General features: G+C 37.0%; 1 protein-coding gene across 2 annotated transcripts in view; it reads left to right on the top strand.

Annotated features, from left to right (window-relative positions):
- Positions 1–24,345, top strand: part of TRPS1 (transcriptional repressor GATA binding 1) — a 172,523-nt gene that overhangs the window by 72,154 nt on the left and 76,024 nt on the right. The window lies entirely within an intron of this gene.

Genomic DNA, 24,345 nt, shown 5'->3' with positions numbered 1-24,345 from the left:
TATTGCAGGTATTGAGAGCTTGGAGTCTGCAGGTGTTTGCTGTTTGGGAAACAAGCAGCACCTTCGCCCTCCTGTGATGCAGTCTTTAATGGAAAAAGACATCTTCCTGATTTAAGGCATGTCCTTTGGAATGATCCTGCCGCAGTAGATCACGAGGTTGACCTTTTCTAGGGTTTCAGGAGTTGTAATTTTGCAGCCAGTATAAGAAGGACTGGTACAGATCTTTATGATGATTTTATGTATAATTCTAATACTGCATGGGAAACACTTGTGTTTATGGCTTTTGCTAAGTTTCACTTTAATAGAGTCTCCTGGGTCAGCTTTAATAAACTTATGTCAGAGTTGCTTCAAAATGAACTGACTGATCAGTTTCATAGATGCCAGATGGGCAAAAAGCAGGCTCCTGAAAGATGACAGAAAGCTGCACAGAAGGCTAAAACTGGCTACAACTTAAGAAACACTAGTGTGGTTATAGGGTGCTCCTTCTGAATCTTTGCTTGCTAGACCCCGTTTTTACCTTCTTTGAATAACTTTTTGTCTGGTTAGTGGCAAAAATGTGTAAGCACGAGGGCTTGCATATATATTTTGAACATAAGTTTAAACAGTCCTTCAATCTGTTGCTTTTCTATATGTCATGTCTCTGTTAACACATGCACACTCATGTGAATTTTGCATGTGAATAGCAAAATACTGTGTGTACAGGAAGATAACTTCAGGAAGTCGAGATAATGGAAAACATTAGCTTTTGATAGAATTTTTTTTTCTGTGTAGTTTCTGAGCCGTCCCAAGTAATTATATGGCTATTCACAATTCTTGTTCATGAGCAGTTGCAATAATACTTACCTGTTTAATAATATACAATATTATTTCCTTTGGGAAAAAGATATATTTGAAATACTTTGAAAAGGAATAAACAACAAGACTTATAATTAAGTATTGCTATTTTAAGTGAAATGGGTTTCAAACATCAGCAGCATGTCCTTCTTCTCAGCCTTTCGGAGACTGCTACACATGATGAAAAGTTTAACTTGTCAAGTATATATTTAGATGTAGAAATCGGAAAATCAAGCTCCATGAGTGATAATTATCAGCACCTGGAAATAATTTGTACCAGAGAGTTAAACAAGTTTTTCCTCTCTACAGATCAGGAGTTTTTAACCTCCCAGTCGCTGGAATACTCCCCTCAGTTCACAGTGACATGGCTTGTGGTTCATTCCCACTAGTAAACATGGCACCAAGCAATTAGATTGTCATTAGAAGATGAACATTAGCTTTGTAAAACAGGATTAAGAATAAGCTGAGAACAAGTTATCAGCTAATGTGTGGAGCTCATAAGTAACGCTGTATATGCAGGAGATCGTTGAGGGTGATGGAATTCCCTTCCACTGGCTTTCAATAGCCACTGGCTCAGGCTCAGGTTCTGGTTTTCTTTTAATTTTATAGCATTTGTTCTCTAGAGCTACAGAAACTTTCTAATGGCATAAAGGTTCCTCCTCCTTCAAAGTGTAAAATAGTAGGATGTTGTTGAGCTGGAAGCTCTACAAAGACAAGAATGAATTTACTCTTCTGACCTGTAGGAAGGCCGCCCCTGAAACAGGCTCTTCCCAGATCCCTTTTCTGTTTCCTCCTTATCTGTGTGCAGATACCATCTAAGCAATTTCTCTTATATCTTCAAGGCTGCATTGTTATTGCCTAGTTGAATATAATCTTTTCCTAGTGTTTTAAAATCAATACAGGCAAGAGAAGGCACTACCAGAATAAAGCATGTGTATTTCCATTTTCTTGGTGAGGGCAGCAACATTGCGATGCATACAGACAAGAAATACCTTTCACAGGTGTTTGGTTTTGAAATTGCAGAAAACAGTTATCATCTCTTTTACTGGGAAAAGGAGCAGAAATGTAATAAAAATTCATGTAAACAAAGTTTATGTAAGTTAAATATTTAGTAGGTGTTGTAAGTATTGCATCATTTTTATATGAAGTTTTAATAAAATTTCTATGAAGTATGAGAAGCAACATGCTAATAATATTTTAAATTATTTAATATCGCTTTATATACTGCTTATGAAACTATTCTAATGTGGTCAACAAGGTTCCACAACAAGGTAGGAATTTTAGGTAAGTTTTTTTTATGGAAGTAGATGGGAAGCGAAACAAAGAAGAAAAATACAGTCTACCTCTAGAAGAGGGGTTGCAAGTGCTTGATTGAAAGTAAATGAATTAGTCCAATATTTCATTCTCTGAGAATGATGACTTACGTGGAGTAACTAAATTACAGGCTTTTAATTGTTACTTTCTTTAGTCTATTATATAAACCTTTGATATAATTATGTTTATTGGATAGTATAGATTTAGCTTAATCTAGGAAATATATAATGGAAATATAATCAGGCAAGAAAAATTGATGTTAAGCTTACGTAATTTTCTTTTATCATACTGAATGCTTCTGCTGCTAAATTCTACTGAAATTTTTTAAGTTTAGAATTTCATCAGTTTTAATGGATCTCAGTTATTAAACATCTGCTGGATTAGGACCATCATATATAGTTTCAGAATCAGAGACATAAACATCCGATGAATTACTAATTTGAATACAGTTATGCTAAACAACTGTATATGAATACATATGCTAAAGTATTTGGATGAACTGGCATTACAGAAAGCTGGTAAATTTGGATACCTGAATTTCAGAAGTGTTGAGTACTACAGTCATGCAGTGGTGGATATGCGCTTTCCAATTATTGAGAAGTAATTGGAAAAAGATGGCATGTAGAAATGACTTTTCTTCACAAGATGTCTCTTTTCATGTGATTCAGTCTGAATTAAGTTTAGGATTATATGGCTTGGGCATTTTCTGAAATATTTCTGTTGTTGATTTGCCAAACACTTCTTTTTTTGCTTTCTCTCTTGCTTTCTTGCTTTCTTGTTTTTCTTTAAGAGAAAAAGAAACAGGGAGAAAAAGGGGGGATGGGAAGACATGAATGAGAGACTGAATTTGGGAGTGATCTTTCTCTTGTTACATGATGTGAAGCATGTGTGGGAACTGTTTTCATCTTCAGAAGTCATTTGCCCCATGCAGAGAATGCTTGAAATGAAAATAACTTCCCAAATTAAAATAGAATGTGTAGTTTTTTATTTACAGACACACAGAGACATAGTCACTCTAATACGCACAGACAGGACAAACTAGGGAATGCATTTTATTTGATGCTTGATTCTTGACAAATGTCACTTTTATAAGATGCTATTTGGTAAATTTTAATGCAGAATTACTTTATTTAATCAAAAGCATTGAGGCTTTTATTCCACTTTATGAATCGATACTTGCTCACTATATGTGGATTGTATTTCATGAACATTCACATTCAATCACACCTCCTCCACTTTTAGTGTCATGTTAAAGTGTCCTAAGAAACTGACTGGGTGACCCTCCTCCTTCATGGAGTCACAAATACTGTCTTTTTCAATCAGTGTTGATAATTCCATCTTGAATTTACCTTTTACTCTCATTTTAACTAGCATTTTTTGCATCTGGTTGAAAGTTTTCTTTTCTTACTATTATTTGTAAAATTTGAGAACCAAATAATTCCAGCCAAAGTTTTTGCCATCTGGTCAGCAGGATCGGGAGCTTGGATGCCTCATGTGCCACATCTCCAGGCTGGGCTAGGTATTTCCTCCCAGAATCACTGAGATGCGTCATGGGACCAGTAGTCCTGCTATTTTTGGAAGCCATTTAATGCCTGTTGCAGTCCAGTGACAAATGGCCTTCTTGGCTGTTTTCAGCTGGCCCAGCTTCTTTAATTAATCTTGCTGTAATGTCACACTTCAACTTCTGCAATTGTTCTCTGGCTTTCCATGCTGAGGAAAGTTTGTGTTTGTGTGACAGTCTGGCTGCTGACATTCACTGTGTGCCATTTGAACTACTTTAAATGCACAGGATTCCTATCTTTGCCTGTCCAGGCTCTTGTTGACTTTGAAAGAAAAGGAAAAGGAAAAAAATCTCACATTACTTTGATAAATACTGAGTGTAAAAGATAGTGTACATTGAGACTGAATGCTCCTTGATTTACTGAACAAACTTAGGTATCTAACTTTACATAGAAAATTCTCTCTGGTGTACAGTTATTTTTAAGATTTTTCTGAAAAAGCTTCAGATTTTTTGTAAAGCAAAGTTCAATAGGTAAAAAGTAAATGCAATAGTATATGGTTATTATCTTGTAACCCTATCAAATCTGGCTGAAGGCTTAGGTTTTCTGTACAGAGCAAGAAGATAACTTCAAAAGCTCAAATAGTTGGTAGTTTGGAGAAGCAGTCAACTGAGAGAACTTAAAGATCAAAGTGAGAATATCTGATTTTAATGATGCAGAACATATGCTTCACCAAAAACCTTTTAGATTAAAAAAGTTAATGTAATCAAAGAGAGCTGAACTCTCTGTTTGGATCTAAGAGCTCTATGTTGAAGCACTCTGCACAATATCCTGTTGTGTGCTGCTGCAGTAGTTGTGTATAAGGAGTGGGTTAAGGAAACTTAGGAGAAAACTGAAGCTGGTGCTCAGCAACTTTTGTTCTGAAGATGTAAAATATTTTTGCTGAAGAGCCCTGAAGAGTGTTGAATCTGCAGATAGGCATAAAAAGCAAGATTGTTCTCGGAGAACCTGATTAGCCTTATTCAAAACTGAGAATCCAGGAAGTTCCTCTGGAGACCCTTTTATTTACAGCAAATGAAAAAAGTCCAAAACTAAAGAAAAAAACCCAGATAAACCCAAACATAGCTGGAAGAGGGAAAAAATGCCTGAGGGCTTCCTTTCATTTCAGTTTAGTAAAGGGAGATAATGTAGTCCCAATGCCTGGACAGAACAGCATTGATCAGATCAATTTAATGAATAAAAAAAGATATTAATTGAATGATAATTATAAAGAAAAAAAAATACTGCACAAGGAAGATCGGTAACAATTCTTTTTTTGCAATAGCTTCTCAGAGTCTCTCCCAAAGTCCCTCCAAAGTAGTTTTTCCATTAATTGCAGTGAGTTTTGATGAGAAATTGCAGGAAAATACAAAATGTATTTGAAAATAAATATCAACAATAATGTATAGAGTGTGTTGGTTTCACGTGTATGTAACTGTAAATATCTATCTATATGTGGAGTTTGATGATCCTTGTAAGTCTCAACTCAAGATGATTCTATGAAGAATTGTAGGCATATACCATATATACCATTATTTGGATTTCTTCTTTTAAACATATCTTGGAAGCATCAACTCAGTCAACAGTTGCCACTTGCTAGAAAAAAAACAACTCCTACTAAAGTAAAAGTGTGCTTTTTTTTCCCTTGCCATCACTAGCATCTGTTCTACTGATAGCTCTCATTTCTTATTTGTTGTGACATTGCTATTTTTTTCTTTTTGTCTATGTATTTGAATCTTTCTGACATGTTTCTTGGAACGCCTTAGGGGAAGAAAGGGCTGTCCCCCCTTTCCTAAAGCTAATAAAGATAACTGTTTAGGTTGTTTTTTTCCTACCACCCTGTTGTTAAATATTGATTTAGACCAGTGCCAGAATAGTGTAAATAGCTGGAGCTCCATTAGCCTTGACAAAACTAGACAGAATATAGCATCCAGCTCTGAACCTGCATAGTCATGTAAGTGGAAGCTGTGCTTGTTATGCCACCACTGGTTTCTTTTTCTGTGATACTAAACTCATTCTACAGCCACAGAAGCTCACTGAGACCAGTCAGGTAGAAAGCCAAAGTTAATAGAAATGTTCAGAAGGTTTTTTATTGAAGCACTGTTTTTTTGCTCTGTGATATGACTTTTAAGGTTAAGGAGTAGCAATATCACCACAAGCTCCCTTTTGCATTTACTGGATCATTCCACATCTGATATTTTGAGCTCTCCTTGCCTTGAATAAACATGCTTTGCAAACAAGCTAAAGCAAGACAAAAAGATCCCTTTGATATTTAATAGCTGAGCGTCCCTGCATGTGTGACTGGGCTCATCATGAGATAGGGGTGAACTGGTTTTCAGGCACAAGGCTTATTTCAGAGGGAGGCCAGGTTTGCAAGCTTTTGTGTGTAACAGAAAACCCTCAGGGCTGCTCCTCTCCCTCTGCTCTTCATTGCTGGCTCTGTTGTAACTGAGATTAACAGCTGAGAGCAGACACACTACTACAGGTTCCACCTTCTTCTACCTGCCATTCTCAAAGACTGTATGTGATAAGTTGTCAGGAAAGCAGTGTGTTATACTCTATGGAATGCCATTGACTTTGGAAGATATATTACTTATATATGGCAGCCACTGTTTGAGAGCATAACTCTGCTGTGGAGGACTTGGTGAACCCTGTTCTAATCCTGGAAGAATTTTTAAACTTCAGATCAATGGCACTCTTAATGTAACAGGGTAGGTCAGGCTCTGATGGTATTTGTGTTAAGAGAGATTATTTTGTCTCATGTTCTGAACATCTGAAAAAAGTCCAGTTGCAAGAATCCCATTAATCAATAATTTTAGATACTTGCTAACCTTCATTGAGACACAGTGGCTGCTGTGTCAGGCTGACAAGGTATGTTCTTGTCACACAGAGGAGCTGAAGACATTGGCTTGTCTACCTTTGCTTCATGAGGCCTTCTGCAGTCAGTGGAGTCTGTTCCAGAGTCTCAGTGACATTTACCACATCTCTGTAGTCACTTTTTGGTGATGTATAAAAATGCTTTGCTTGTAGGAGGCTAGATGCCCAGATTGCTAGGAATTTTCTGACGTCCATCTCCCTTGGAATTAGAAGTCAGGGTCTTCCTTTCTAAGATGCCCAACAGCTGTTTTTTCAGGTGCTCACTGACTGCTGACCAGTGAGTGTATCTAATACATCATTCTTAATTGAAAGCAAGTGTCAAGTTTTTGACCAATAGTATGGGATTTAAGGGTAGATTTTCAAAAGCAAAAATAAGAGCTGCATGTTTGTGCCCTGAAGTAACACACTTTCTAAACTGTGAGTTAATTCAGCATGCGTAAAAACTGATTGCATCTCAGGTGTTCATGTGCAAAACTAGCAATGTTGCTCTTGTTTCTCTGGCCTGGGATGGCAGTGCCAGGTTGGCACCCTGGGCTGTGGGCAGCCTCACTCCTTGGTGAAGCCTGTTGTGCTGTGCCACCTTTCTCAGGTCCTGATTCTCCAGGTCGCGTATCTGCTTATGAGTGTATGTCTGATTGTTTTTACTCCAGTAGATCCTTCTAGATCCTATTCATCATCCCCTTATTTAGCCACCTGCATACATTAAAATGAAATTTAGGTGCAGCAAAAGAAAAATAGCAAGATCTTACTTGAAGAAAAGTAAAGAGGAAATAATTGAATTTGTAAGACTGGTGTACTTGGATGTTGGGTAGTTCATCACATAAGGTAGTGAGTCCAAAATATGATTGTGAAAAGGAATCAATGAATTGTTGCACTGGTAAGGCAGTATTTTTCTCGTTCATTAGTTACTTCATCTAATTTACCAAATATATAGACATGGGGGTAAATTTACTGCAATTGCCAATGAAACCACTCAAGGAGTCCCATAAGAATGTAAGAGGAGCACAGTTCCTTACAAGAGTGAAATAGCAAAAGCCCAATTAATCAGTGGTTCTTTGCAGATTTTAGACCAGAACTGGCATGCTTCCAAATGGCCCTCAGAAGAGGCCTAAAACAGCTCAGGAAATGATTTAATGGGCACCTGGTCACAGATGTGTTCCTGCCAGACATACTGTCTGCAATGGTGCATCCCAAAATGGCCCTACAGGGTCTGAAATGCAAGAAACGTACACAGAAGTTCTCTTCAGATTTGGGGAGGCAATAAAAGAACCAATAAAAACCCCAAATCCAGAAGAAAAAAATCTGCTACATATTCTTCCTAATGTCTTAACTTTCCTGTTAGTCATGCTGGCAAGTACCCATGTTCTTGCTGACATTTTGGTCAGTATTTCATAATTTCTGTGATCTTTTGTCAAATCAGGCTTTATTTTGTTTATCTTGATGTCCACTTAATTCTCAATGCTGCAAAATAGCAGGAAGTAAAGTTCTTTCTCCTGGCCTGGGATGGTTGCAAATGTTCACCAAAAGCCATCAAACCTGGCCGTGGTGGTTGATCCTGGGATACAGACTGCTAACAAGTTGCTCGATTTTGCTCTGCCCTTTTTTTTGGGTGCTCATGGTTCTGCTGAACAATGATTTCATTCTCTTCTTCAGGCTGTTTGATGTAAAGTTGTTGCTCATAAATTTAGCACCAAGTTACTCATGTTGCCCAGGTGACGGAAACCTGCAGTTAGGAATGTGTCATTGATGTTTCCAGCCAGGTTTTCAGTTGGAACAGGAGTTGACGAAGTAGCTCTGATTTTCTTGCATAATTTATTTTGCCATAATTAGATCTGATTATTCCAATATTTGTGCGTATTTTAGGAGCATATGTAAGGTCATTGGCATTTCAGAAGCTCTGGCTAATTTGAGTTTAAAGGAAAATGTTTAGGAATGTGAATTTGTATAATAATTTAAGTTAAGAATGTTTCCATTCTGCTCAGTTTGAAGTTTCTGCTGTGATGCGACTTTAGTGAGGTTGATTTCACATTTCTGGTAGGAACTTTTAGGTAATAAGCTAGAAAAATTCCTCAAGAAATATGAGACATATTTTTAATAGCAGACTGAAAGAAGTGTTTCTTAAATGCTTAAAAATGTAAATAATCCTGATTTAAATATACTAGAATTGCCATAATTCTGCCTTTACTGATAATTTTTGAAATACCTAAATAAGAGTTAATTTGCAGGCCTGATTATGATTTCATTACTGTTTATTTCTAACATTTCAGCACATTTCAGGTGTGGTACATATTAAATGCCTTCCTTATAATATATTTTTTTTTCTAACCCATCTTCTTCATGACAAGAACAGATGCATGTGAGTCCTGGTTTTCCTACCTCCACATCAACAGTGCTTACAGGAAAGACTGCAGCTAGGTGCGGTGAGGAGCTACCTTGCATGATGTTTTTCCTTGACAAATATTTAAAGAGGACCTTTGAGTTTGGTGGAAACTATTGCAGTTAAATTATTTGTGACACTTATGGAACACTTTAGGGTGAAATTTATCTTGCCCAATAATAATGTTGTGATTTTAGGGGTAGAAGTCTAATTTCAGTTAATTAAATGGGTCCACTTGATGATGAACTGATGAGGGTAGGCATCTATAGAAGATGGCCCCACTCTGGGTCAGGTGGTGTGTCTGATTTTCTCCAGTATGTGTCAGACACCTACAGTTTACAGAAGGTGGAGATGTAAAAGGAAGCAATACGTGGAGGACAAAAAGAAAAAATGTGCTATGCTTTATCATAGATATTTGTGATTTATCCCATTTTTTACATCTTCTACTCATCCATTTCCATGACACCTATGTGAACCTATTTACTCCTCAACTGCCTTCTAGGGCTTAAGGAGAAGGGTCTCTCTTCAGTCTGTCCTACCTCCAAATTACAAGATAGAGGTACAGACAAAATGTTGCTTTTCATTTCCATCTTTTGTGTTTATAGGATGATACAAATGTTTTGTCTGTTAAAACAAGCTATAGGATGTGATGACTATTGCATCATTCAGATGGAAAAACTTAATTTTGTGTTAGAAGCATCTAGCATTTCCTCTAATCTGCACAGTACTTCATGTAAAACCCAGGGTAAGCTGTATGCATGGAAAAGCTCACATAACTCTATTTTTTTGTGAAAGGCAGGTTGAGAAGTGTGAGAAACAGAGGAAAGGGATATTATAATTTCTTTCTCCCTCAGAAGCCTTCTAAATGATTTCCTGGTAACGCAAACCCTTGGTGTGGCAGATGGGTTTTATGAGAATTAATTGTAATAATACTATATACAATTGTCCCAAATGTTTTCAAAATCCATTTCCTCCTCTTTATTTTTTCTGATGTCTACTACAAGAGCATGTCATAAATAAATACAGCAGGAGTATTTCTACATGTAAGCAACAGAAGTGATTTTAGTTTTCACTTTCACAGAGGAATAAGTAGGGGTATTTAAAAGTGAACTTGGCTGCACGTACCATTAAGAGATTGCTGTAAAGGAAAATGCTGCACTGCTGTAATAGGATGGGCTACATGACCAGACTGCACGTTTTAGCCTGCCATCTGTGATTCCATGGGACACTGAGAAATGACACTGGGGACAGGGCTGGAAGAAATCACTCACCACAATTTGATATGATCACATTAAGACAACGAATACGGAGTTCCTTTGCTGTTTCCCAGCTGCTGCTCACATGGTGTGGGAGCTGAATGCTTCCCTGCACCATCTCTAGCACTGACTAATGGGAGGAGAAGTAAACAGAGCACAACTCATTTTGGAGGTCCGTGTTTATATTGTATCTTGGTAGGGAATATCTCATTCTGGAGTCTCAGCAACCTAAAAAACTAGGCAGATGTGTGTCTCCATTTCAGAATAAAGGCATAACCTGTGGTTGAGGGTTTTTCCTAACATGTGGCTTCTGCTTTTGGGAGCACTCTTCTCTTACCTTAAGGTAGGTGTCAGGAGGTTAGGTTAAGATCAGATATTACAACAAAATTCTTTTTTTAATAAGACTATAAGGATGTTGAGGTGCTGGCACAGGCTGCCCAGTGAAGCTGTGGGTGCCCCATCCCCAGAGGTGTTAAAGGCCAGGTTGGATGGGGCTCTGAGCAACCTGGCCTAGTGAAAGGTGTCCCTGCTTATGGCAGAGAGGGGTTGGATCTGGATGGTCTTTAAGGCCCATCCAAACCAAAGCATTCCTAATTCTATGATTTACTGGTGGACTAGGCAGTTCTGGTCTAATGACTGGACTTCATGATCCTAGAAAGCTTTTCCAACCTAAAGGTTTCTACAATTCTGTGATTTTTACCCCTCTTCTTTTCTAACTTGTGCACATTATTGTCTTTCCTTTCATGTTTATGAAATTGTTTATGCATGTAATAGCTCCTGTTTTAGAAATAAGAAACTGACAGAAACAAATAGAGCTCTTGTCTTTTCAAAAATTTTCAGTGTTAACTTGTCTAATATATTATTAATAGAAACAAGAGACATTCCTCAGTAAAAAGGCAGTCACTTGGCACCTTCTGTGATAATACCGTAGAAATATGAGAGATACATGTGCACCTGAAACTTGGTTATGAGGAATTTTAATATAAACACAGTAACAGTTTCAGTATCAGCTACAGCGGAAGCTACAGAGGGAAGGAACATTTTTTTTCTGCCATGCTTTTCTGGCTGGGTTAGGTGGGGTGGAGGACACAGCTTCTGGGATCTACACGTACTCTGGAGCTGTTGAAGCACCTTTTAGAGCTGAAAGCCAAGGAAATGTCACCTATGTGACCCGTGAGTGGCGGATGGTGCCTGGCTGCAGAAGCAGTGCAGCGTGGCAGGGCAGGGCGCAGGCACAAAGGAGGGCTGAGGCCCACAGCAGACACTGCAGAAATGCTGTCTGAAATGCAGGAGGAGGCTGCTAGCAAAGCCCTGTGGTGCCAATGACCACCTTGAGAACAAGGGATTTGGTAAATTGGAGGCCTCACAGACACACCACTCAAAGGCTAGTATTGCAGAGAGAAATAAATGCTTCTGTGAAATTTGATTTTGCTTAAATTTGTAGAAGAGATATTCAGAACACCTTTCTTTTCTCTTTCTGCTTTCAAACTTTGCTCTATGAGAGATAATTAAACAACTTTTGTGAATTTGCTTGAGGAAATATGAAGTTATTGCTGTGATAATATGTGTGCTTTATTGGCTTCTATAAGCAATTAAAAAAATCTAGATTTAGGCATTTTGTTTGTTATTATTTATTAATAGGGTTAATTATAGCTGTGAGCCATGGAGATTAGTATGTGATTTTCTAAGCTTGCATTGATTGATTATGGTAATATATCTTAAGAAGTACTGCTTAACTGAATTTTTTGATATTTTGTGGGTTTTTTTTTTTTTTTGGCCTGGAGTTTACAGTCTTTTTAATTTTATACCAGGAAGAATTTGAACTTCTATGTACTGCTTATATTTTTTGTTCTGACTAGTATAAGGTTGTCTGTTTCATCAATTTTTTTTTAAACTTTGGTGGTTTACACTTAAATGTAAACTTGTGTATAGGACAGGTCATGCACTCCTCTCTGTATCCATGAGGTAAATAAAGGATTATAGGTTTTCCTGTATTTCAGCTTGCCTGGTGCATGCTCGGGCATCAGGGCTGACCTGTGTACATGCCTTCTAGGCGGTATCTAGGCTTCTGCAAGTGCTTGAATTAAAAAATATTGTTGTAAAGAAGAGTAAAATGCAGATATGCTCAATCTCTTTACTTCTGAGATTTTTCCACTAGGCTCAAGTGCAATGAGGCTTTTGTGTGATTTTGGACCTTTGATAAGCTGGGATGTGAGAATGTTTCTTTATTTTGTAGGAAATATTAAAGTGGGAACTGGCTTTCCCTTCTTACTCTGCCCTGATGTGCTGTTCTCAGGAGCAGTGTGGTTGGGTTGTGGAGCAGTTTCTGGGGTCTGCTCTTGTGCATGAGCTTTGCTGTGGGCAGTGGCTTTTGCACCAGCAGTGGGAAGAACTGGGTTTGCCATAATGATGCTCAACTACCTCCAAAAAAATAGAGGGAAAAAAGAGGCAGTTTTGTTTAACAATATTGCAGCTTATACTTTACTAGTCTTCTTCCTGGAAAAAACCTGTTTTCCTAGAGAAAGCCTGTGCATAGGATCCACATAAATATTTTTGCATGTATACATGCACAGGATCCAAATGTAAAAGTGCTGCATCTGTGACTTTCTCTAATTGTTGAGGCCATTTTAACTATTGAGTTGTGCAGGTGTACCTGCCTCTGCCATTAACTTGTTTTCCAGAGTATGCTGTCCATCAGCTTCAAACTGTTTAAATGCATGCTTGGCTTCATTTCTTGCTACTACAAATCAAATAATAAGGGATAAATGCCTACATGACACACATCCCAGGTACATTTATTTATTTCTAGCAGCTAGATGATGCTTCCTAAGTTGGCCTAGTTATTATTTTGGATTTTTATTGTTTCTATGTGATTATTTTGCAGATGTCTTCTTGGCTTTCTCTCTTCTGTCTTTCTATCTGTCTGTCTTTTTCTCTTTCTTTTCTCATAGTTTTTTGGAATGGGAATTATTTTCATGTTTAATTTCACTTTAAAAAAATAAGGCAAATACATGTAGTTCAGAGGTTGCACAGGTTAGAAATATTATATAAAACATTAGTGCTGCTAGGTGAATTCATAGCATTTCTGTTTTTCCTGCATGTACTGTATGTGACTCAGGAGTATTTCCCCATCCAATTTGTAGATAGAAGAAAGACCCCCAGGTTTTTATCACAGATTAAATAATGTGTGGACCTTCCAGCACTTTCTTACTGTTTCAGGGCTTTTGTGTTAACTCTCCATCTCTAACACTACCTAAACTGGTCTTTCAGTTATTGCACCAGCTTACTTTTTCACTCTTTTCTGAAAACTTTAACAGAGAGTTGGCATAAATGATATTCTGGAGGCTGAAAATGCTAACAGATGCAACATGTAAGGCTCATGCAATAAGAGGAGAAACCTGTGTATATTTTAGCAATACAAGAGGAGGTTCATTAGAGAACACTTACAGCTTTGACCATGATTTGTAAGGATATAATAGCAAAAGGCATCTTGCTGTTCTTGCTTTGCAAGCAGTATGACTGGAACACAATTTTAATTCCAGCTTTTGCATTGAAATGGGATTCGTGTATTCTTTGTATTAAACATCTTGTGATTCTGTAACCTTTAGAGCTTAAGTTGTTTGTTCAAAACTACTGTCACATCTAGTACTGAGAGAAAAGTTTTCTCATACTAAAAACATTTTAAGAATAAATTTTTTTATATTTTATTTCCTGTGGCTGTGGGTAGAAGGCTTCAGCTGCAGTTGGTCTGAAAGTACTGTGCAGAAGAGGTCATAAGGTGCCCTGCAGCTGAAGTCAGGTTGCTGCCCTAAGAGGAATATTGTTACTTTGAAAGAGAGATTATGGCACATCCCTTCCATCAAAGCATTCCTTCACCCAGATGCATTTATTCCTGATTTTGACTTTTCAGTATGGCTTTAGCCATCTCTTACTGTAATCCTTAGAAGATCTTCCTTGGCATCTCTAGCAGTTGATTCAAGTTCTGTGTTGATCTTCCTTATTCAGAGCCAGTCAAAGCAAGTATGATATTTTTTACTTCTGGCTACTAACAATAGCCACTAAATCACTGCAAAACAATGTTTGCTTTTTGACCCAGTTGCCTACACAGGCATTCTTTTGGAACAAAGCAGATACGCTTTTTAGTGTATTGTGAAGATAACACAGCAGCTGTATTTGGCAGGGTTGCTCTGGTTTAAATATCAGTGTCTACCAGACTGGAGGATGTCAAAAATGGGAAATAAGTATGATCATAATAGATGACTATGTAAACCATGGCTTATCATGAAACATGCAAGGAAAGTACTCTGGATCAACAAAGGTTTGGTTTGCTTATGTCAGGCAGCTGATGTATTTAACTTTCTATATTGCTTTGACCTTGGCTTGCATACAGTATTATTACTTGGTATCACAGCCTCTGTCACTTTTTCAGACATGTATTTCAACTCAGTGTGAGAATCTGAAAGTGGATTCTACCAAAACTTCCTACTTTAGAAATACAGAATATTTTGAAATCAGGTAATGATTTCAGCAATGGGTAAAATACTGTAATAAGAATACATAGTATGGCATTAATTGGGAACAAACTTATCTGTGGAGGTTCTAAATTTTATTCCTGAAATTGATCTCTTTCATTCTGCTTGACTCCAAAAGTCTATGTATTTAGTAGCATGTTTGTTTAGTGTTTCCTGCAATAAGGTAATTTATACAGGTGCCAGAATATAATTTGCTATTTCTCTTTGTCTATTTACATCACCTACCTCTGAAGTATTGATCTTCTTCTGGTTTGAAGTAGTGTGTATTCTCATGCTTGTAGGCATTTTATTTTAGCAGTGCTCAAATAGAGGTAAGATTGTATTTAGGAGAAATAATATATTAATAATAATAGCAATAATAAACAACTGTTAGACTTTGTGAAGATTTAGCTCTAGTGTACAGATGGTCCACTTTCCTCCTTCTACATTGCAGCAACAGAAAGAGGTAAAAAACCCTCAGGGAACAAGAATGCACATTTTATTTACATTTACATCATGACCGCTGAAGGGAAATCTTAAAATTATAGAATCATACAATGGGTTAGGTTGGAAGGGATCTTAGATGTCTTCTCATGATGAAAGGAAGTATTAAATGTGAGGATAAATTTAAGCAGCTTGCAGCCTTTTCCACAGAAGAGAGCATTCCTATGCCATTAAGGTGCAGTGAATGTTTTTGGTTTTGTTTTCCTTTTCATAGAATACATACATTTCTGCTGCATCTGTCCTCAGCATGTGCTAACAAAAATCTGTTCCAGTGATTTGAATACTTGCTGACCTAAAACAGCAGCTAGGAATATCTATCTAAATGGTAATAAAATCCTTGAATGGTAATCTATGTTAGTGTGCAAAATACTCAAAATCTTTGACAGTTTGATTTTGTCTATTCTTGTTATTAAAACCAAGTAAATCCATGAGTTTCCAATAGAGTTATTCTAGAGAAATAGGAAAGAATTTGACAGTAGTTTCTGCCAGGCAGATTTACAACATTGCTATTATCATGGTTTCTGGTGAGTTCAACAGTTATATACAAATACATGTTTTTAGCCAGCGCTGTTGAACAATCAAACCCTGATAACAAAATTATCAGGCTGGAAAGTTAATGAGAGCTTTCTACAGGCACTGGTTCCTTCTTTATGGCCCTCATTTTTGTGGAAGCAAGAAAATTTTACCCGGAGACAATACTAGAGCTGGAAAAAAAGTCCGGTAAAGAAGCTAAAAGAGAAAGAATTTCCTTTTCTTTTTTTTTTTTTCCTCCTGAATTGTTTCTGAAACAAAATCTTATCAGGCAACTAAATTATAAAAGTAGTATCACTTGAGGCTGTGAATTTATGAAGTTAATTCATCCCTGCCACTGGCTTGTGTAAAATGTTAAGTGAGCTTAAACAGAACAAATTATTCTCACCCTGTATTCTTGAATGAAAAAATGAGAAATGCATGTCCTATTTTACATGAGACATTTACCAAAACCTGTACTGCTACATTAGTATAAAATGTAGAGTGCTGTTTCAGTGCAGTTGGAAGGTATTAAAATTGCCAATTTCTACAGTTAAAATTATATCAAGAGTAGAAGAAAAAATACTTCTTGCTGTCATATTGCTTACTGCATACTCAGTTTGAAAAACCTCCAAGATCTATGGATTTTGAATACTTTCTTCTCTAAAACTCATCATTTGATCAGTGCTTCCCTCCATTATTGGGACAGGCTCTTAGAATAGGATCTGAAGCTTTGACCCAACTTAATGACCTGACTGCTTTGTATTGCATGACATATGCAAATCAGCCTCTATTTTAAAAAATATTCTATTCAATTCTCCTGTCAGAGAGTGTTGTGTGGTCAGGTAACTGGTCTTGTAAAATGAGTACTTCCATTATTGACAGATTTTAAAATTCTTTGAAAAGAATGTTTCAAGAATATTGGATGCTGCCATAACTGCTTTTTTTGCTTTAGATGGTTTCTGTGGTTCTCACAGTGCTGTTATGGGATCCTTATATGGTCTCGTGCTCTACTGAGAAATCATCAGTAGCTGAAAGGGTTGGTACAGTGTAACTCAAGATGTGAGCAGTGTCAGTGTCACAGGCACTGTGGCAGAATGGGTTATTTGTGATAGGAGGCTACTGCTTGACTTGGGAGATTTGATAACACTCCCTTGGCCATTTATTCTATCATCTGTTAATCGTAGTTAATGTACCTTTCATGGAAAATCTGACCTCACAGGTAAACAGCAGAATGCTGCAAAGAGATGAGTATGAACATGCATGCTCAGTGGGACATTAATCTGTAGTCCTTAAAATGTCATTTATATAATATGAAAGCTTAGAAAATGCAGATTTTCAAAATATTTTTCTTTTTCCTCTTAATATTTTCGGGCCTATGCAAATTGTATTTACTTTATCAACATCAGTTTTTCAGGTACCTGTAAGTTTAAAAGTGGATTGCAACATTGACAGGAAAAGTTTGCTGTCAGAACAGTTGTTCCACAAGTGTATTTGCATCTAGAAAAAGATCTCATTTATTGCAAGAGAACTATTATTGTATTTTTTCAATTTGTTTGTGTTTTGTTTTTTCTGTTGCACAATTCTTCTGCTTTGAAGAGCATTGAATTCAATCTATCAGTGCAGAGGGAATGATGGTACTTCAGTTATTACAAAAAAAAAAAAGAAACGGACTTAGTAAGAATACTCAATTTGATTTTAAATCACAAAATAATATGTCTGTTATTAAAATAAGTGTAGAAATCCAGCTGTATCTTTCTATTGCCCTCTGTAGAGTTCTCTAGAGGAAACAGAATCAGAATTCATTCTGAATATTTCTATTGTGGAAAATACAAAGACACAGACTTTACTAGACACAGACTTGGAGAATGAGTGAACTTTGAATAATAGATTATAAAGATAGTGTATATGACGTTTATATACATGAAAGCAGTTGTTTTTCTATGTTTTGCAAAAGATGCAATGAAATTAAAATGTCTACAGGCCAAATTTTAATCTTAGTTTATGAACTAGCTGAGTTAATCCAGAGCCGTTCAGTTCTTATGCTGTTGAAACCACAGTATGACTTTTGTGTTTGGTATGTACTTTTCCAAAAGAAACCAGTTATATGTGCTATGATAAATGTAGGTTTAAGAGATCATACATATTACAAAGTCATCCAACTTTCTATTCCCAGGGAATTAATTATGTCCCATTTCTATTTTGTCAGTGCCATTTCCCATATTAAATAGAAAATAGGAAAAAACCCTTTTTTGGATTAATATACCCTGCTCCACAGTTTTTCTATTGACTACCTATGGCAATTACTGAATTAAATCATCATTTTTTAATATAGAAAAGGATTAAATAATGTAGTCTGAGAAAAGCACATTTAAATCCTTCTGTTATTGCTATAATGATTCCTTCAGAGATAGCTGATCATCTGCTATGTGCAAGAGGCCATAAACTGATGGCAAGTAAATTCCAATAAATATTGGCTCTCACAGAAGAGATGTGCTTTAGAAATTATATATAAATTTTCTTTTCATTAACATTGGAGATAGGACTTTGATTTGTAATGAGGTCAAAGGCATGAGAAGTGATTTACAGTATGTATAAGGAGTTAAGGGACTTTTGTATGAAGTAAATGAGAAAAAAATCCCATATTAAAAAATTAGTGGCTTCACCTTTGGAAAAATAATGATCATGTATTATAAAGCTTTCTAAGCAAACTGTAAGTTAATATGTCTTTTATTTGCAGTGAAAGCTAATTAAACTTTGACATTGTAACAGATACTTGTTAAATCTGCCAGCGTAGGTGTCACTTACATGAAGTGCTTTTACATAACAATCTAATTAAAAATTAGTTAGTTATCAAAGCTAAGAATGTCATATTAATTGAGATATGTATTAATATTACACTTAATTTACCACAGAGAGGGAGAAAAACTCAGCAAAAGGGGGCAGCTAATCCAGTGAAGTGTGGCTCTGCATTTAACCCGAGGAGAATCAGTTTAGAGTTGAGAAAGACAGGTTTGCATCTGCTTGGTTGTTGTGTAGTTGCAGAATCAGAAGTCAAGAGTTTAACTCTGCTGTATAATAAAGCATCATAACCTCCATGTCTGAAACAGCATTTCTGATAACTAAAGTTCAAAAAAGGAGTCAGGATAGAAAGATTCATGAAAAATCTTTGGCTCAGGAGGAAAAAGAAGATCTAAAACTGAGGAGTTGAACAAATGATTGGCAGTAGAGCAGGTCCAGTTGAGTGAATGACTGGCAGAAGAAGCCCAAAGTGGATGTGGAATTAACAAAGTACAGCCAAGGTCAGACTTTAGTGTATGACTTAATGGAAGGAGATTTCAAGCCTAATAAAAACCCTTCTTCACAGGAAGAAGTTGACAGCTGGGAATGCTGTCATCTGAAGAAATTGGAAGTACTTTGTTGAACCCAGGAGACTAACTCCCAGGAAACTGTTTCTTTGCAATTTAAGGGTTAGAAGCAGCAGATTACTCAGTGCTGGAGAAAAGCCTGAGCTGCCAAATGACTGAAGAAAGTGACTGAGCATTCTGGTAATGCTCTTTTTCACCATTAAAAAGAGGACAAGATCCCTTCATGTAATGATCAGATAATGCCAATGTGGAAAGAACCCCTGTCCTGTGTTTATTTATTTCTATATTATAGGTTAATGTTTTCTTAGAAGATTTTCTTATTAAAAATCTCACTCTTTGAGATCCTGAACATTTGCTGCTTGGCAAATGCAGTTTTAAACTTCAATTAAGATGACCAAATTCCATCTTCATGTAGTACAAACTCCAGCAGAGGTGGAAGGAAGATGTGATAGAATTTATATCAAACATCTGACTGTTCTTTTAGTTAAGTAAGCTTCACCCACCAGCTTCACTCTCTTCTATTGAAAGCTGTGGCTGCAAAAGCAACCTAAAACTCAAAGGATTTTTTCAATAGGTTTGTTGGTACAGTGACAGTGCCCTGTACCACTTCCTGCAGCAAAGTACTTTCTCTTCCTGTAATGGATGGGCCCTGATTCAAGCTTTGCTTGTAATCCACCCATGGTTGTCAGTGCGAGTAGAGACCTTCGAGGTTATATTTGCTTAACTCTAGTCTTGCATGTCAAGATAAGAACCTGCAGAGTGACATTAATACACAGAAGGGAAAAAAAGGGAGGAAGACGTACTACATGCACAGATAAATCTTAATTTCTTTTTCTTAAAGAATTTTTCTGAGAAGATGTATTTTTGTATATGTTTTACTTCTTTATAAATAGCTGTAGATGTTTATTTCTGCCTCAGAATAATAAAAATAATGGAAGCTTATGTGTTTAGTATTACAATAATTCAGTCTAACACACACTCTTGCTGATGTAAGAACTTGGAATTCAGAACTTCTCAGCTCCTGCATTTCAGTAGTAGAAACTTTGCAAATTGTACAGGAAAGTATTTTCAAATTGGAGGTTAAGAAGTGGTCTTGAGTTCTTGGCATGTACAGATAGATCATTCATGACAAAGGTAATCAAGTGAACTTGAATTGGTAACACTTCTGTGTCATTTGAGATACTGAGGGCTTATCAAAATTAGGAGTATGTGAAGAGGAGATATCTCCACAGTAGCATGCAAACAAAGATTTCTGAAGTACAGCAACAGCTAGGGACAGACAGAAATCTTGAGGTTTTTCTTCATTTGGTAATAAAATGGTGGGAGAGGGGGGATTGGAAGGGAGAAAAGCCTCTGCCTGGCAGTGCCAGCACCATGCTCCCACTGGCAGCTGGAACCTGCCCTTGCCCTGTGTAAGCTGTGTAGACCTGTGGGAGGATTTGAAGAGTGCAGCTCAAGTGAAATATTGTTTAGGGGATTTAAACTTGATTGTTAAGCATGGTAAAGTGATGTAACTGCAGTAGTAATGGAAAATTATGTCCAATTAACAGAATCCATGTTCTTGAATTTTCTATGTTGACCAAATCCATTATTATGACCTGTACTTCCCAGAGATTTTAGTTCATTGTCCGACTGTAACAGAAAATAAATTATTGTCATCCTTTGTGGTAAAAGTTGAGATTTATATTTTGGTCTGCTGCAAATCAAGCACTGCATAATATTACCTTAAAAAAAAACCCCAAATCCTTAGATCTTCATGTTTATGGGGTTATTTCTCTCTATCATTGTAGCATTATTTATATATACATATTTACACACATCCACAGGGGTAAATTGCAGACAGTGAGACTGCATTTACTAAGATGTGTTCTGCTGTTACGTTTCCTTTATTAGCTGTTACTGGATCACGTAAACTCACCATAGCACGACTTTAGCCTAGAACTGAAAGCCTATAAATGTTACTTGAGTTACAAAGTCTTTTGAGGTTGACTTTGTAGGGCCCAAATGGGGACCTGTGTGGTACCATAAGCTGTGCTCCTACATTCCTGTAAGTGATGCAGGGAGCAGCTACAGATGCAAATCCTGGGAAATGATCTGGAGCTCTGAATGAAGTATGACAATGGCAGAGGCAAGATCGATAGTTAAAAACAACCAACTATGAGGAGTGAGAAGCAGGGCTCTCTGGTGTGAAGTTCATCTCTGTGCCTTTAGGTGAAGCAACCTGCAGCCGAAGCTCGGAGAAAATTGTGATTTCCAAAACAATAGGATACACAAGAAAAGACATAGGGCTTCTGTTTCTTACGCCATTCAACAAGATTTAGAAGGAAATGCAGCCAGAATTAATGGTCATTACCTGATGAAAACCAGACATCCTTGGGAATGGGCTTGTACAATTCAGGATAAGTCTAAATGCAATTAAAAGGACTCCACTGAGGCCAAAATGGCAGAAAAGCCAGAGGAAACAGATGGAATCATCATTGTGAGGAAAGACCTTTTCTTTTTTAAATTAAAAAAAAATCCAAGTTTAGGAGCTAAAACATAAATGTATTTCCCTAGAAAGCATAAACAACTAAAAGAAGAGACAGTGACAATCACTTTATTGATTACTTGTAAAGAAGGAATTGGTGTTTCTTTCCAATATAGAATTTGGGTTTTAGGTTAAAGAGTGGTTGAGCAATTTTAAAGAATGATTCACTGTTTACAGTAGTTGTTTCAGGTCATTTGTGAGGTGAGAATTTTAAACCACCCCACCTTAGATTGCACTTACAAAAGTACTTAAATGTTACTTCTTTGTTTGCTAATCCCATAATCATTGTAAAAATAAAGCACCAGATTCTCCTTTACCAGTTTCATTTAGACACCTGAAGGATCTTTTGCAATTGATCTCATAATATAAAAGAGCCCTCATTAGTCTGAAAATCAGATTTGAAGAGTTCTAAGTTCACCTCCCTTCTATTGCTGTAACATGTGGGTTCATAAGCCCTTCTACATAAGCTTAAGTTAGAAGCAAGAACAGTTGTGGAGATTAGTACAGTGGGCTTCAGTAAATACTGATGGAATGAAATAGAATTAGCCTAATATTTACACAGAATTAATAGGTGCTTTCACTTAACACAGGAGAAAACACTATAAAATTATTTTTTTAAGCCCTGGAACTTATAAAATTATTATGTAAGCCCTGGAAAAATGTTGCTATTACATATTTATAAAGGCTGCACATGGTAAAAAAAAGGTTGTCAAATTACTTTTGAAAAGCTTTATGAATTTGCTTTTGATAAGCAAATGGCAGTGACAATACAATTTAGTAATTTATCCAGTATATTGGAATTCATGGGCTATTCGGAAGTTTTGCCCTCAGGCAAGACCCATAGTAGTTGCAGGGAAGTGATTTATGCATTGTAATAAATGTTACTGCTCAATCTGTTTGCTTGTTCAATGGTTAAAGTCCCAAAAGAAAAGTTTATCTCAAATTAGGACCGGCATGCATTGTCTGTCAGCTTTATATAGTACTGTAAAAGTCATTCAGCTGACAGAAATATTAGCAGAATGTTTTATAGATTTTTGTACTGGATGAATCCCTGCACTGGTGAGGAGAAGTGGTGGGGCTGTGATGCTGTGCTGCAGGATTAAAGTTGCGTGTAGATGAGTAGTTTCACTCAGTGGTTTGCTGCAAATGAACATCTGGACTGCATATTGGTTCCATGTGTGCAAATGAGATCAGCCCAAATAATGACCAGAATCAATCAGGCTTCAGCCTAGATGTACACTGGTAGTGATTTGTTAGACAACCAGAATTGGCAGCACCTTGCATAATTTGGCACCAATTGACAAAGATTAGACTGTTTTGGGCCCTGAACAGTTATTAATTTGAACCCCCCCTCCAAAAATATTTTGCAAAGTAAAATCAGCTGCAGTTTATTTTTCCCTGCCCCCTCCTTTTCATACCAACCCTAATTGTTTTAGACAAACAAGTGAGCTTGCGGCCTGTTCACTTTACACAGGAAGACATGAATTCTTTGATCCATACAATATTCTCTAGTTCAACCTTGGAGCTATTTACTGAGGAGATTTATTTGCAGACAGACAGTAAAGCAGCTCTTTACAAATGGAAATGAGTTCAGCTTCTTTGATTTTCTGGCTTGAGTTTCTCCTCTCCCATAGGATTCGTATCACAAACCAGTTAATAGGTATCTGCACTGTTTCTTGTTTATTGAAGAGGAGCACAAACAGAGTCAAAATCACCCAGATTCTGTAGAGTTTTTTTGAGCAGTGTGTAACACGTCTGGATGAGAGCTGGGACAAACACAACTTTAGGATTCAGACTAGTTTGCAGTTCAAGCAGGGCTTACTGTCTCAGCAGCCTTTTGACCAAGCTGCCCTCACTTTCAAATCACTTTAGACAAAAAAGGAAGGGGAAATAAAAGAAGATATTACATTAAAATGGAATGAATTTCATCTTGTGTTTTTGTGAATTCCAGTTTCATGGTGAAAAAATGGGTTGGATCAAACCTCAGACAGATATGTGCACAGAGTACTACAACATTTACTTTCACACTGCTGCAAGGGGACTGTCATTGACTGTACTGTAATTTTTCTAGGAAGTGTTTTCTTTGTTCTTTGGCTTAAGAACAGGGAGACAGGCTGGTGAGACCTGAAAGTTTCTAGTTTGCCCTGTGTGAAATGAGTGTAAAGCATCTGAAGGCACTGAAACTGCAGTGATGCTGAATTGTTGAGTTGGAGAGGAGAGTTTGGCATTCCTTCATTGTTGATCCATTTGACATATTGCATGGTGCTTCCTTTATCCATTATAGATTCAGGACTGGCTTTATGGACCCTGGAAATAATTAGGGTTTTACAGCATGTACTCCCAAGAATAATTTTTCATATTTTTCTATGAGTCACTTTTAATTGTTCAGTAATTCTGTACATTCCACTCCCAAAGGATCTATTTCTTTCTTCAGGGATCACTTCCAAAAATGTGACTTACAGCGCCCTTTAGGAGCACAGACTAATTTGTGCTAGAAAGTAAGGAAACTGAAACTCCAGGTGGAAATTAAATAGGCAAAAAGTAATCACCTGGCCAGGTCAGGAGGGTTAACTCTCCCTTGACAGAAGCAGGAGGGAATCTTTAATGATCACAGGTGGTGGAAAATTCTCCTGACTTAAACTAGGAGCGAGACATCCAGTGGACAAGCGGCCCCTGCTACCATGCTGAGGCACTGGTTCAGTGCTGGCCCAGGATATTATCCATTCCTG

This window comes from Geospiza fortis, unplaced genomic scaffold (genome assembly GCF_000277835.1).
Source record: "Geospiza fortis unplaced genomic scaffold, GeoFor_1.0 scaffold111, whole genome shotgun sequence".
Taxonomy (NCBI): Eukaryota; Metazoa; Chordata; class Aves; order Passeriformes; family Thraupidae; genus Geospiza; species Geospiza fortis.
Note: the sequence above shows the minus strand (reverse complement) of the source record. Positions and strands in the feature narration are given on the sequence as shown.